The sequence below is a fragment of the Jaculus jaculus genome, chromosome 11 (genome assembly GCF_020740685.1).
Source record: "Jaculus jaculus isolate mJacJac1 chromosome 11, mJacJac1.mat.Y.cur, whole genome shotgun sequence".
In the NCBI taxonomy this organism is placed as follows: Eukaryota; Metazoa; Chordata; class Mammalia; order Rodentia; family Dipodidae; genus Jaculus; species Jaculus jaculus.
The window spans coordinates 2384826-2398447 of record NC_059112.1 but is presented as its reverse complement, the minus strand read 5'-3'; positions in this window follow the sequence as shown (position 1 = coordinate 2398447).

Sequence of the window (13622 nt, the reverse complement as noted above, 5' to 3'; positions counted from 1 at the left end):
AATAAAGGATGGGAAAAGAAAGACAGCTGAGAATTTCATCTGTGCAGAGGAAAACTGAGAAAATCTCATCTTCTAATACCTGGGGAGAGAAAACCATTGTGAAATTTAATGTGGTTCCCATGCTTCCTAGTCTTAATGCTTTAAACCAGTCATTGGCACTTAAACTGCCCAGACACTTAAGAACCTACTGAGTGCCTGGAATAGAGAGACTGTCATTTCAGGTGGCGAAAGCTGAGTCCTGGCAAACACCCACCAGGTATGAACAAGAAACAAATTGTGCCCTGGGGTGAAGGGGCATGCCAGAGGAGAGAGGAAAGGGCTGGCTTGGCGTCCTGGCATGTGGGTGGGTATTGCAGACTTCTAAGCAATTGAGGAATGGCAGACTAGAACCAACTACACTGAGCCTCCCTTTCGTTTCATAAAAAGTAAATATAAATTTTCTCATGACTCCCCAATGGTTTTTATTCCAAATCAGTGAGATCAGGCAGTAAAACAATTTTTACACTGTACAGAGGGACATAAACACTCAGTACTGGGAGCTCAGCAATGGCAGCCAGGGAGCTTCCACCTTAGTCAGACGCTGGTTTAGGTAGTGGTCAGTACAGTTTCCTTGGATTCGTCAATGTTGTGCAAAGTCCTTTTCCCATCATACACCCTGAGAATTAAGTACCTTTGTGTGCTGTGATCACAGAGGATGATGTCTCTAATTCACCCTCCAACCCCACCGCCAGGGTCCAAAGGTTACGTTCAGGACTAGGTCTCTGGGCTAAGTCCCAGGAGCTGGTAGATCAGTCAGTTATTTTCATGTCACCGGAGACAAAGGCACAGAATTTGGAGACATCTTTATTACCTAAAGGAGGGAAGAAAAGAAAGCTAACTGGCTCCTGTACAGGTCATGATGGCAGTGGGGGGAGGACTGGGAACTAAAGCTGGCTTGGGCTATACAACAAGACCCTGTCTTGGACAAAGACAGAGTGAGCCAAGGGCTGGGCTCAGGTGCTTCATGCTTCTATGGAGTCCCTTCCAGAGAGAGGGAGACACCATCCTCCTTCCTATCAAAGAAAACCCTACTTTCCTTATCCCTGGCCTGTGGAGTGTCTGGCCACTGGAGTAAAACAAGTGTTATTATGACTTTCATTTCATTTCCTCTGGGCAGGGCCTTAAGCAAGCAAGAGGTTTAGGTTTATCTACTGTGAGGAGTTTAATAAGAAATGGGTCTGTGGGGCTGGAGAGATGACTTAGTGGTTAAGGTGCTTGCCTGCCAAGCCTTTGGACCCATGTTGGACTCTCTGGTTCCCACAGAAGCTTGATGTATAAGGTACATACATGCACACTAGGTGGCACATGTGTCTGGAGTTCAATTACAGTGGTTGAAGGCCCTGGTATGTCAATATTCTCTCTCTCTCGTATTAGAAAAAAAAAGCCAGTCCATTGGGCTTGCCTCAAGAAAAAAAAGAAAAGTAAAGTAAAATAAAAAGAAAGAAAGAAAAAAAGAAATAGGTTTCTGATGTAGTATACATCATGGGTTTGCTCAGAATAAAAGATTTAGGGCTGGAGAGATGGTTAAGGTACTTTTCAGCAAAGCCAAAGGACCCAGATTTGGTTCCCCAGGACCCCCATAAAGCCAGATGCAGAAGGGGGCACATGTGTCTGGAGTTTGCAGTGGGTAGAGGCCCTGGCATGCTTATTCTCTCTCTCTTGCCCACTCTCAAATAGATAAATAAATATTTAAAAGATTTATATATAGACATTAAAAACTTATAGTAGTGATGTGGCTTAGTGGCAGAACTCTTGCTTAGCATGTTGAAGACCCTGGGTTCTTTCTCAGTATTCCACCCCCCAAACACACACCCACACACAGAGAGAGAGAGAGAAAGAGAGAGAGAGAGAGAGAGAGAGGGGGGGGGAGAGGGAACTCCACACAGACCATACTTACTTGGTACATGGAAGGAGGGATGAAGGAGCTGCTGTCAGTTCATACTTTGATTAAGAACACAGGTGTGACAAAAGATTGATCTGGAAGTAGATTGCAGTTCTAACATTGTAACTATGATTCATCTGAACTTCATTTTCTTGCCCTATAACAGTTGCAATACTACTGTTTCTATTTGAATTTGTTGCCAAAACTGTGTGTTATAATCTGGGTGCAGAGCCAAACAGTGTCCTGAAGATGGAATTTCTGGGGCATCGGAGGAGGACACCTGGTTGTTGGTGGGAAAATATTGGTTTTCTATTATTATTGTGACAAATTACTCTAAGTTTAGTGACTTTAAATAATAATAGCAACCCACAAAATAACATTCTCTTCTAGTTCTGTAGGACATAATAGTGAGATCAGCTCCACTTGGCTAAAGTGGAGGTGTTCTGAGACCTGATGGGGAGGATGAGGGCGTCTGCTTTCTTAACCTTCTCTACCTCCAGAGGTCATTGCATCCCTTGGAATAGTTCCCATCTCGTATCTCCAAAACTTGCATCTATTTTATTCAAATCACTCCTTTGTCCCCTCCACTGTCAGTTGTCTTTTGTCTGATTCTCACTTCCCTTTTGGTCCCTTTAAATTTTTTTTTGTTTATTTTATTTATTTTTTGAGAGTAACAGACACAGAGAAAAAGAGGCAGATATATAGAGAGAATGGGCGTGTCCAGCCACTGCAAATGAACTCCAGATGCGTGAACCCCCTTGTGCATCAGGTTAACATGGGTCCTGGGGAATCGAGCCTCGAACCAGGGTTCTCAGACTTCACAGGCAAGCACTTAACTGCTAAGCCATCTCTCCAGCCCCCTTTGGGTCCCTTTTATGAGACTCATAAAATTATATCAGGCCCACCCAAAATAAGATAAAACAACCATTCCATCTCAAGATCTCTAAGTTAAACACAGAACTAAAAATCCCTTTTATAATGTAATATTCAAACATCCTGGAGATGTGGATAAGGATATCTCTGGGGGCCATTATTTAGCTTCCCATAGGGCCTTGAAAGTCAGTGTCCTAACTTTATGTTAGGGTGAGAAAATGTAGATGCTTTTGGAGGAGAGCTTGAGATTGTCAGAGGAATCAACTCATGTCGCTGCTGTGCACTAATGGCAGTAATATTTATAAGCTGAAGAAACACAGGCTTGGCTATTTTCTTGATAGTGGTAGTAGAAAGCTTCAAAGCCAACAAGCCATTGTTAGTAACTAGTGGAAGGCACTTGAAGGAACAAGAGGAAGAAGGTCTAAGAGGACACTCCTCAGGAAACAGATGTTCTCTGCATTCAAAGATCCGTCTCAGCTCAGTGTGACCCACTATGACTATGTGACTTTGAGAGGCCACAAGTGACCAGTGAAGAAGGCAGTGTCTGCCAAGATCAGACGAGGAGTGATGAGCGAGTCCTCTCTGAGTTTGATTACTCATTTGAGAGGTCTCCTGAGATTCCAGAGGTACCCAGAAATCAGCAGGGTGTGAGAGGAAACCAGATATGAAAGCTTTGTAGATTTCTCTGCTGGAACATCAAAATGAGCAGGTAAGAGCTGGGTGCATAGCTCAGAGGTAGAGTGCTTGCCCTGCATGGGTAAGGTTCTGGGTTCGGACCTTGAAACCACAAAGAAAAAAAAATAACCTTACAGGGCAACATTATTTGTCACCTACGTTTTCGTGAAGCTGAGCCAAGACAAAGGCTTCACATTTACTAAGCCTCTGTGGTGGCTTGAATTAGGTGTCCCCCATAGAGTAAATGTGCTTTCAATGCTTGGTTCCCAGCTGGTGGCAATTTGGAAGGTGGAGCCTTGCTGGACAGAGCATATTCCTGAGGGTGGGCTTAGGGTGTTAGAGCCAGCTCCCCCTTGCCATAGCCTGGCTCACTCTCCTGCTGCTGTTTTCCACCTGCTGTGGCAGAGGTGATGTCCAGCCCCTGCTCATGCCATGCTGTCCCCTGCCGTCATGGAGCTTCTCCTCAAGACTGTGAGCCAAAATAAATACTGTCTTCCCATCAACAGCTTTTAGTAGGGTGTTTTGTTGCAGCAACGAGAAGGTTGGTAGCAACAGCCTCCCAGTCCACTTCTTGGACTTGATCTTTACTTGGGTGTTGGGTGCACACCCGGGAAACTTTTATCTTAAGGGGGATGGTGATCAGGAACTGAGATTGTGCTAGTTATTCTCAACTGTCCCATGAAAAGACAATGAGATGATCTGGGGACACATCAGACGGACCTGGCCCAGAACGGAAAGTCATTGCATAGGAATTCCTGCTCCACGGGACAGGCAGATGCAAGATCACAGTCACCTAATTCAGTGTCCTCACAATAATCTCTCATTGAAAAACAAAGAGAGAAGCAAGGTTTTGAACCTAAGTCTAGTGGTTCTTACTGAAGCTGGCAGGTCTCATAATGCATGCATAGATCTGGTGTACACATTGTGGAATGACTCTCTACTTTTCAAGTGATTCATCAGGCCTCCTCATTATTTCAACTACTGTATGGATCGACAGTTACAGGCACAATTGCCTAACACTGTTGGGGGGACAAATCTCACCCATTTCTTAGGGTGGGTGTGTGGTTCTGTAAATCAAATCAGGGCCCCTCACATTCTAAGCCACAGCCCCAGCTCTACCAATTTGTGTGTGTGTGTGTGTGTGTGTGTGTGTGTGTGTGTGAGAGAGAGAGAGAGAGAGAGAGAGAGAGAGAGAGAGAGAGCTTACAAAATTGCTTATAATCATTTTCAATTTCCTTACTTACAAAACAGAGCAATCCTTGAAGGTTCCCTCAAGGTTTCAAGACCCATCCACCAGTTTACAGCATGTAAACAGCATGTAGGCAGCAAAGCAGTTTTCACAGGGTTCTTACTAAAAGTACAAGTGACACCTACATCAGCATACGCAGTTGTTCTGAGGAGGGAGACATGGCACAGTTGAAAATGCAATAGTCCATCACAAATTCTACAGCCCTGAAGGAGTCAGAGCATCATAGGAATGCAGTGAGTTTTTTTCCAAAACTGAGAAAAAAAATGCTCAGAATTTAGAGTTTAGAATTCTCTGTAAATTAAAACAATATGGGTGTGAAAAAAAAATCCCCAAACTAGAAACAAAGTTAGGGGTGAAGATCCCTAATAGTATCACAATGGTCCCTTTGAAAAATTCCATAGTAACTAGAATCAAATCCTAACTAATTTGGAGTTAGAAACCATGACTTTATTGTGATTAGTTAAATGTTTTTAACTTATGTTGATGTGTTTATTTTCATTTTCATAATGGATTCAAACACTAATGAACACGGTTTGACTACCTCCCCTGGGCTATTCAGGAACTGAACTACAAAGACCACGATCGCATTTAGCAGTGCTCCTGGCTTGTCATGGCTTTTTGCTACAATTCAATGAATCTGTGAGCTGTTCCAGACTCCATCTTATTAGGTCCAGAGACTTTTTCCTAAAAATTCCATTTTCTGTCACAAAGCTGTGCCTCTTGTAGTTTGTAAAGTTTTTCAACTTATCTCTACATTTATGCTGAATTAAAATTCATGTTTTTAGAGAAAACTCATTGATATTTTCTCCCTACTTAGGCAAAAAAGTAAAACAAAACCATCATCTTTGACATGTGAGGCTCTCTATAGAGTGATAGTGCATTTACAGTTCTATGAGCTGTTGAGATAAAGAGTTTGATTTGTTGTTGTAGAAGAATGTGTCATAAAGTGTGGCACAACCAAGGTATTTAGTAAGATGAAGAGCAGAACTAGAGTCCATAATTCACTTTAATAATGCAGCTATGATAGCACTAAAACCTGGCATACAACTTCTGATAAAATAAAAAAAGTAGTAATCCATGCTGAGGTCTATTATGAGTATATGGCAGGTTTCAGTTAAGATTGTGCAGATGGACATACAAGGAAAAGATGAGTGAAAGCAGATTAATTGCTTTGCACCAGCATGGAATCTTACAAGACACTTTCTAATAAACAACATTCTTCAAATTAACTAACTGTGAATGTTACTGGACTCTAAAATCTAAAACCCATGAGGGGGCAAAAGGTCGTATCTTTAGTAGCAGTTCTCATCCCTTCCAAATAAAACAAACTGGGAAAAAAAAATTCATCTTCTTTATTGGCTTATATCTCACAAGTTTCTCTCTCTGTTTTTCAACAAAGAGGAGGAGAAATAAAACATTTCTCAGAATTATGATACACAAAGGACACTACATGTTGCCTTTACCCAGGCCTAAATCTAGACTTGCCCCAAGATCCCATAGATTTTCTCTGCTGACTGCCCTGTGCAGCACGTTAAAATCCGCAGACTTCCTTTGTGTGCCATGTAGTGAGTCCACTGGACGCTGTAGATCTGAGGAGAGTGCTGGTTTTGAGACATGGTCTCTTAAAGACCCAGGCTGACCTCCAGTGCTTAATCTTTCTACCTCAGTTTCCTGAGTGGAGTGCAGAGATCACATTTGTGAGACTACATACCCGGATGGAGATGGTCTTTGGCTCTAAGTAAAGCTGTAATATATGTATAATTAAAACTGAATATATATGTAAATTGTCAAGTCTCAAAGTCCTTGTAGTAGTGAAAAAAATCTATTTATTAACCTTGAAATTCTAGCTACAATGACTTGTACTACTTTTTAGGGGGTGACAGAAGCAGTATCACTACAAGTCAATCTAGGGTGTTCGGGGGACAGAATTATTGCATTCAACTAGGATCTCACATCCGATTGTCATATCAACAATTTCTCACTGGACTCAGGCAACTCTCTTGTACTTACATAAATGATTACCTTGATAAGAATAAAGCTCTTACAAGACAGGCTGGCTGCTTAGTTACGTCCAACCCCATTCCATACTGGCAGCTCACTGAATGCATACTCACTATGACATTAGCTCACAAGCAGTCTTTCATGATTTCTCCAGGACTATTTCCCATGCTGAACTGCTAATTCAGTACTGGGGCCTCCTGCTTAAAATGCAGAGCAGAGCTGAGCAATGTGGCTTCAATCACTGCGCTCAGTTTCCTGCACACCTGCCTCCCCAGCTGGGGCTTGTGGGAGTTGAGTTGCAATGCAGTCTGTTGAGGCAATGTCCAGTCAGACCTGAGACTTCTTACTGTAGCTAAAAAACATCTTGCAAATAGAAATCATCAAGGGAAATAAGGACTTTTGGTAGTGTATCTACCAAAAATGTTTACAAATTTCACTTGACCAGGAAAATAGCAGACTGAGGTCTTCTCAGTGTTCAAGGTTCCATTCTAAAAATGATCAATAAAATAAAGGTACCTGATAGGGAAACATGAGTAAGGGAAACATGTGAATTAGGGTGTGCATGTTTAATTTAGAAGTGAATTCACATCTATATGATGACTAAGACACATGGGACACAGTATAGTTACATGGATGCTTCTAGGTTATTTGGAAACTTACTAAGCCCTTAAATAGAGAATATTGAAAAAATGCAACATGATTCTTCAGATTTAAATTTGTTAATTATACAATATATATCACAAGCAGAAGTTATGTAAAATATATGCCATATAGAAAGAGCACATGTGCATATTTTATGTGACAACATTAAAGATTTTAGAAAACATCTTATGTACATATATGCATATTATAAGCATGTGTATATACCTGTGTAAATTATATATTGTCTTAGGAACAGTAGCAAAATAAACAATGATGCAAACTTCCAGCTCCACTAGGATCCGTAACAAGTTCTGTGTCCCAAGTCTGTCATTCTCCCTCCCATCACACCTTCCCACCCTAACTCTCTCTTGAACTGAGTTAATTATTGCCCACTTATCTCCATAAGTTCACCACCTATGACTGGAATTCTAAACAATTCCTTGTTTTGTTAATTTTGAACTCTCTCTCTCTCTTTTTCTTTTCTTTTTGTTTTTTGAGGTAGGGTCTCACTTTAGCCCAGGCTGACCTGGAATTCACTATGTCATCTCAGGGTGGCCTCGAACTCATGGCGATCCTCCTACCTCTGCCTCCGGGGAGAGTGCTGGTTGATCATGCGCCACCATGCCTGGCAATCTTGAACTCTTGATGAAGGAGGTGATGCTGAATAGGTATCACTTTATTCTATCATTCAGTACCACGTTCATAAACTCCATAGAAGGCAGATTCACCTTTAGACCATTACCCCATTTGATGAAGAAAATGAGCGTGTGTCAATCTGAGCCAATGCTGCATGGAATTTGGGGCTTCTGACAGTTTTGCTGTACAAATCATGCAGTTTTCAACTTTTTCGTACTGGTTTCTGTTTATAACTTTTAGAGGTACTCAAGGTTAGGATACACGAAGGAGTGGAGATACAGACCCAAAATGTTATGCATCTCTTCAACTTCAACAACCAACATTTAAAATTACTTTCAAAATGGTTGTGTAACTTGCCTCAAAACAATTCCTGAGAGTGCCTCTTCCGCCATCTAGTGGCCTTTTGTTAGAATTCGTCAGGCTGAAAAAATTGTTGACAAGGGACTATGGTATCTTAAGGCGATTTTAATGAACATATTTTCCTTACTACAAATATAGTTCAATACATTGTTACATATTTATGGGGAATTTTTATGACAGTGAATTTAATATATGGATTATTCCGAGGAGAGATAATTGGTGTATCTTTAAAATATTAGATCATTTTACGACGTTGATATAGCATATAAATTGAGGTCTGTAAATAACATTTGAAGGTTTTTGTTCTTGTAGAGTATTTTTAGCTCATCCCAGAGGCTTTGGTGTTTTGTATTTTGTTACTTCCAGCGGGACCTTTAATGTGCCTGTAAATTTGTATGTTATGTACCTTCTACACAGACAATTATGTCATTTGCCGATAATGGAAGTTTTCTTTTTCCATTCATTATAAATTTTATGCAATTTTATATTACATTTTTTTGAGGTAGTGTCTTGCTCTGGCCTAGGCTGACCTGGAATTCACTTTATAGTTCCAGGCTGGCCTCAAACTTGCAGCTATCCTCCTACCTAGGCCTCCCCAGTGCTGCACACTTTTCTAGCTTTACTGTGGTGGTTAAATTTTCAGTGAACATGTGAATGGAGGGAGTGGTAGAAAATATTGCTGTTTGGGTCTCAACAAAGCTCTAAAGTATATTTGTTATAAGTATTTCACACCATTTATGAGGTCGAGGAAGCTATTTGCTATTAGTAGTTTTAAGTTTTCTTGGTATATCATGAATTCACATTGAATTACATTATTTCTTGATCCTGGAATTTCTACTCCTATCTCACTGAAGGCCAAGTCCACCTATAACGAAATTCAAGAATCCTGAAGGCTCAACCTGAGCTCTGGATCTGTAAAGAGAAGTCAATACTTCAGAATCAAGTGGAAACTTCAAAGGGAGCCAAGAATTCATGCCTTGTGATTTATACAACGGATGCCTCAGTCCTCAATAATAAATGAGGTCTTCCTGAGATTCTACAAGCAAAATAAAATGGGAACAAAAAGACTGTCATGAATACAATGCTAAATAACATATGGCAAAGATTCTTTGGTTGCAATTTGAGAAATGCCCTGTGCAGTAGTTTGAATGCATGAAGTGTCCCCCATAGCCCCATGTGCTTGTGATTAAGTCTCCTCCTCAACCTTCAGTTGGGGGTAAATCGGAAGATGGAGCCTTGCTGGAGGAGGTGTGTCACTGGGGATGGGTCTTCAGGTATATTAGCTCAGGTCCAAGCCCAGTACTCAGATATTTCCATCCAGATGTAATACCCAGCCTCTGATCTGTCACGATATCCCCATCATAGTGAGACTTCTCCTCAAGACTTTAAGCTGAAGTACAATTTTTCCTCCCATAATCTGCTTCTAGTCAGGTGTTTTGTCCCATCAATAAAAATGTAACATCAGCACCTTAGATGACTGATCAGCCTAAGGTTCTACCACAGAACCTGGTACATAGTGGTACCGTGCATTTTATCAGCCCATTAATAAATATAACCTATTAGTCAATATAAGCAGCATCATTGACAATGGTAGAAAGTATAGTGATACAGACAGACTATGCAGTTAGTGTAACATTTGAAATATATGTATTATATAATTGTTAAAAACAATAGGAGGGGGGCTGGAGAGGTGGCTTAGTAGTTAAGATGCTTACTTGCAAAGCCTAAGGACACAGGTTTGATTCCCTGTACCCACATAAGCCAGATGCATAAGGTGTCCCATTGGTCTGGAGTTCATTTGCATAGCTGGAGACCTTGGCATGCTCATTCTGTCTATCTGCCTCTTCCTCTCTCTCTCTCTCAAATAGATAAATACAATATTATAAAACAATATGAAATCATATAAACAAACCAGTTTTTATAGACAGCACACCACGTTTAATCATCCAAACAGTTTCCTTTTTAGATTCACATTGAAAGATGGAACACTGGGTCTTTTTGGTTCTTGAGAGTATACGGCAGATAATCATTACCAAGAAGATGTAAGAGAAGCACAGCACATGCTTTTAAATAAAAATTGTAGGAGGATATTGTTTTGGCCCAAGATGCCAGGGTGTAAATGAAAGTCCTGTCATTTATCTTTATCTTTCATGTCACCAAGCTGAAGCAAACCCATTTACCAGACCTTAGAGAAGCCAGGATTAGAGACACATGATTCACTTTCCATTAGTATATCAGATGCCAGCTCACAAAGAAGAAAGATCTGTTTGGGTTCACAGTGCTGAGGTTTTAGTTCATTACCAGTTGATTGGCCTGGTTACTCCATGCCTGTGGCAGGCCAGTAAATCATGATGGGAGCACATGTGGAAGAGACCCATTCATCTCAAGATCAGGGGTTAAACAGAGAAATCAACCCAAGACACAGTGTTCTCTCTGAAGGCTTACCTCACAGGACGTATGACCTCACGTGAGGTGCTCTTTTCTTATTTTTTAAAAAATATTTATCTATCATTTATTTGTTTATTATTTGAGAGACAGATGAGGAGAGTGAGAGAATGGGTTCTCCATAGCCTCCTCCCACTGCACATGCACTCCAGCCAGATGCACGTGCCACTCTGTGCTTTTGGATTAGTGCAGGAACGAAGGAACTTGCAGGATTTGCAGTAAGTGTCTTTAACCGCTGGTCAATCGCCCTAGTACAGAGCCAGTTTGTATTACACAAAAGCTCTAGATTTGAGTCAATCAGGACTGTGCAGGAATGTATTGTAGCAGGATGCTCAGCGTGGCCGATGGTCAGTTACCCTCCAGGACACTCAGTGTGGCCTATGGTTAGTTGCCCTCCAGGATGCTCAGCATGGCCTGTGGTTAGTTGCCCTCCAGGACGCTCAGCGTGGCCTGTGGTTAGTTGCCCTCCAGGACACTCAGTGTGGCCTATGGTTAGTTGCCCTCCAGGATGCTCAGCGTGGCCTATGGTCAGTTACCCTCCAGGACGCTCAGCGTGGCCTATGGTTAGTTATCCTCCAGGATGCTCAGCGTGGCCTATGGTTAGTTACCCTCCAGGATGCTCAGCGTGGCCTATGGTTAGTTACCCTCCAGGATGCTCAGCGTGGCCTGTGGTTAGTTGCCCTCCAGGATGCTCAGTGTGGCATACCACACAACCTCGAGCCTGCCATTCCTCTTACAGCCATCCTCTCCTGTCTACAGACTGCCGAGGAATGCTGCACATGGTCACTAGCTGAGATGCAGGCACAGCCATCAAGCCATTCACAGACCAGGACCTTCATAGCTAGGCTGCGGAACTGCTTCTAGTCTAAGTTTCCTCATTCCTCACCTAGGAAACCCCAAACACTCTCGTTGTATCACATTGTGCCTTGGTTCTCTGAAATGACTGTTTTTGGCTCTGCATCAGGGCCTTAACAGGTGCTCTGCTCTCTAACTGGAACATCTCTAAGCTCTAAACTCCAATCTTTTTTCATATATCTGATTCAAACATTCTTACTCTGCAACCCTTGTATAAAAGTTTATAAATTACTTCCTCCCAGATTTTGCCCCATCCCTCCAACTCTTTAGCTATGAGGTGTCACGATAACAATCACGATTTGTTTGTGGAGAATGATTTACTAGTGAAGGGAAATGAGTAAGGTGAAATGACTCACCTAAGGTCATAAACCCAGCTAACAGCACAGCCAAGGCATGATGCCAGGTCTGTTATGTCTACTTTCTTTCATTATTTCCACCTCACTAAAGTGGCACCGAACTCCACTCTCCTCACACCCAGCCTCTGTGGAATGCTCAACACCAAGTTTCCAGAGAACAGAGCATCTGTGTGTGCCTGCCCGAGGTATATTTCTTCCCTAGGGCACCTTACTTTGTCAGGAGACCAAGACATCCCGACTGCTGTTCCTTGCCAGTCTTCTTCGTGGGAACATCAAGTCCTATGATCCTAATCTGGGCTGGTGAGTACTGAGTAACAGGTCACACATAGTCACTGTAATTTACTCAGCTCTCCTGAGAGCTTGTGTGAGAATCCCACTACACCTCTGCTTTTGCATTTTGCTTTAGGACATTTATACAGCTTCCTAAAACAGAGACCTAGATTTCATCACAGACTGCCTCTCCCCATGTTTTGTATCCAGCTGGACTCTAGACCTTCCACTTCTGCTGCCTAGCCACTTTCCTATCTAACTTGTTCTCTGATTCTGCTAGAAAGCTGCCTAATTCTGGCTTCTATTGGAACCATTATAGTAACTTCCTAATGATGTTCCTCTACTCCAGTGTGCACAAGTGACATTTAAAACCCCAAGCAGACATGACCAGACAAGAACTCTCCCTGTATCATATTATAGTTAAAATCCTAAGATGCATTTCACATATATGTGTATTCTTTTTACTATTTGTCATATATATGTATCAAGTATAATCTTAACTCTTTCTTTTCCTTTCTTAATAGTCAAATTATTTCATTGGTAAAACATTTTCACTGTTTTTTTGTGTCTGGTTCATTGTTCATTGCTGCTCACACCCTAAAAAAACTCAGTGGGAATCTAGCAACCAGATTAAACCAAGCAGAATGAATAACTTCAGAGATTAATTGATGGATTAGAACATTAGGTAAGATATAAAGAAGTATGAACAGAACATGCAAGATCTCCAAGACATCATTAGAAGACTGAATTCATATATTCTTAGTGTTGAGGAAGGTATTAAGCAAGGCACAGGCTAAAAGTGGGGAAAATCTAGTCAGTGAAAGAGCTGCAGAAAATTTTCCTAAAACTTGAGAAATATATTGACATCTAGCTACAGGATGCATTTAAATACATGACTTGAAAAGAACACTTATAAAACATTTTAGAGGGAAAATGCAGAGTGCAGAAAAGAGAGAGAGAAAATGAAAAAGCTATGAATGAAGGCAAACTGATTGGAATAACAGCGGATTTCTCACAGAAGGTTCCTGGTGATTTAGTTCAGACAGAAAATAACTGCCAACCCAGAATAGCATGTCTGGCAGATATCCTTCAGAGTTGAAGGAGATAAAGACCTTCCAAAATCAGCAGAAAGTGAAGGAAACATTCATGATAAAGCCAGCACTGCAGAAGACAATGACAGGATACTGTACACAGCAGCGAGAAAGTAACTATTACAGAAAATAGGCACTGAGAAGTGGGGCTGTTACTGTTACACATCTGACCACGTGGTCCGTAGGCCTTTAGGACTACTTTGTGGGAAGAATGTGGAAGAGTTTGGTACCTTAGGGTAGAAAAGTCC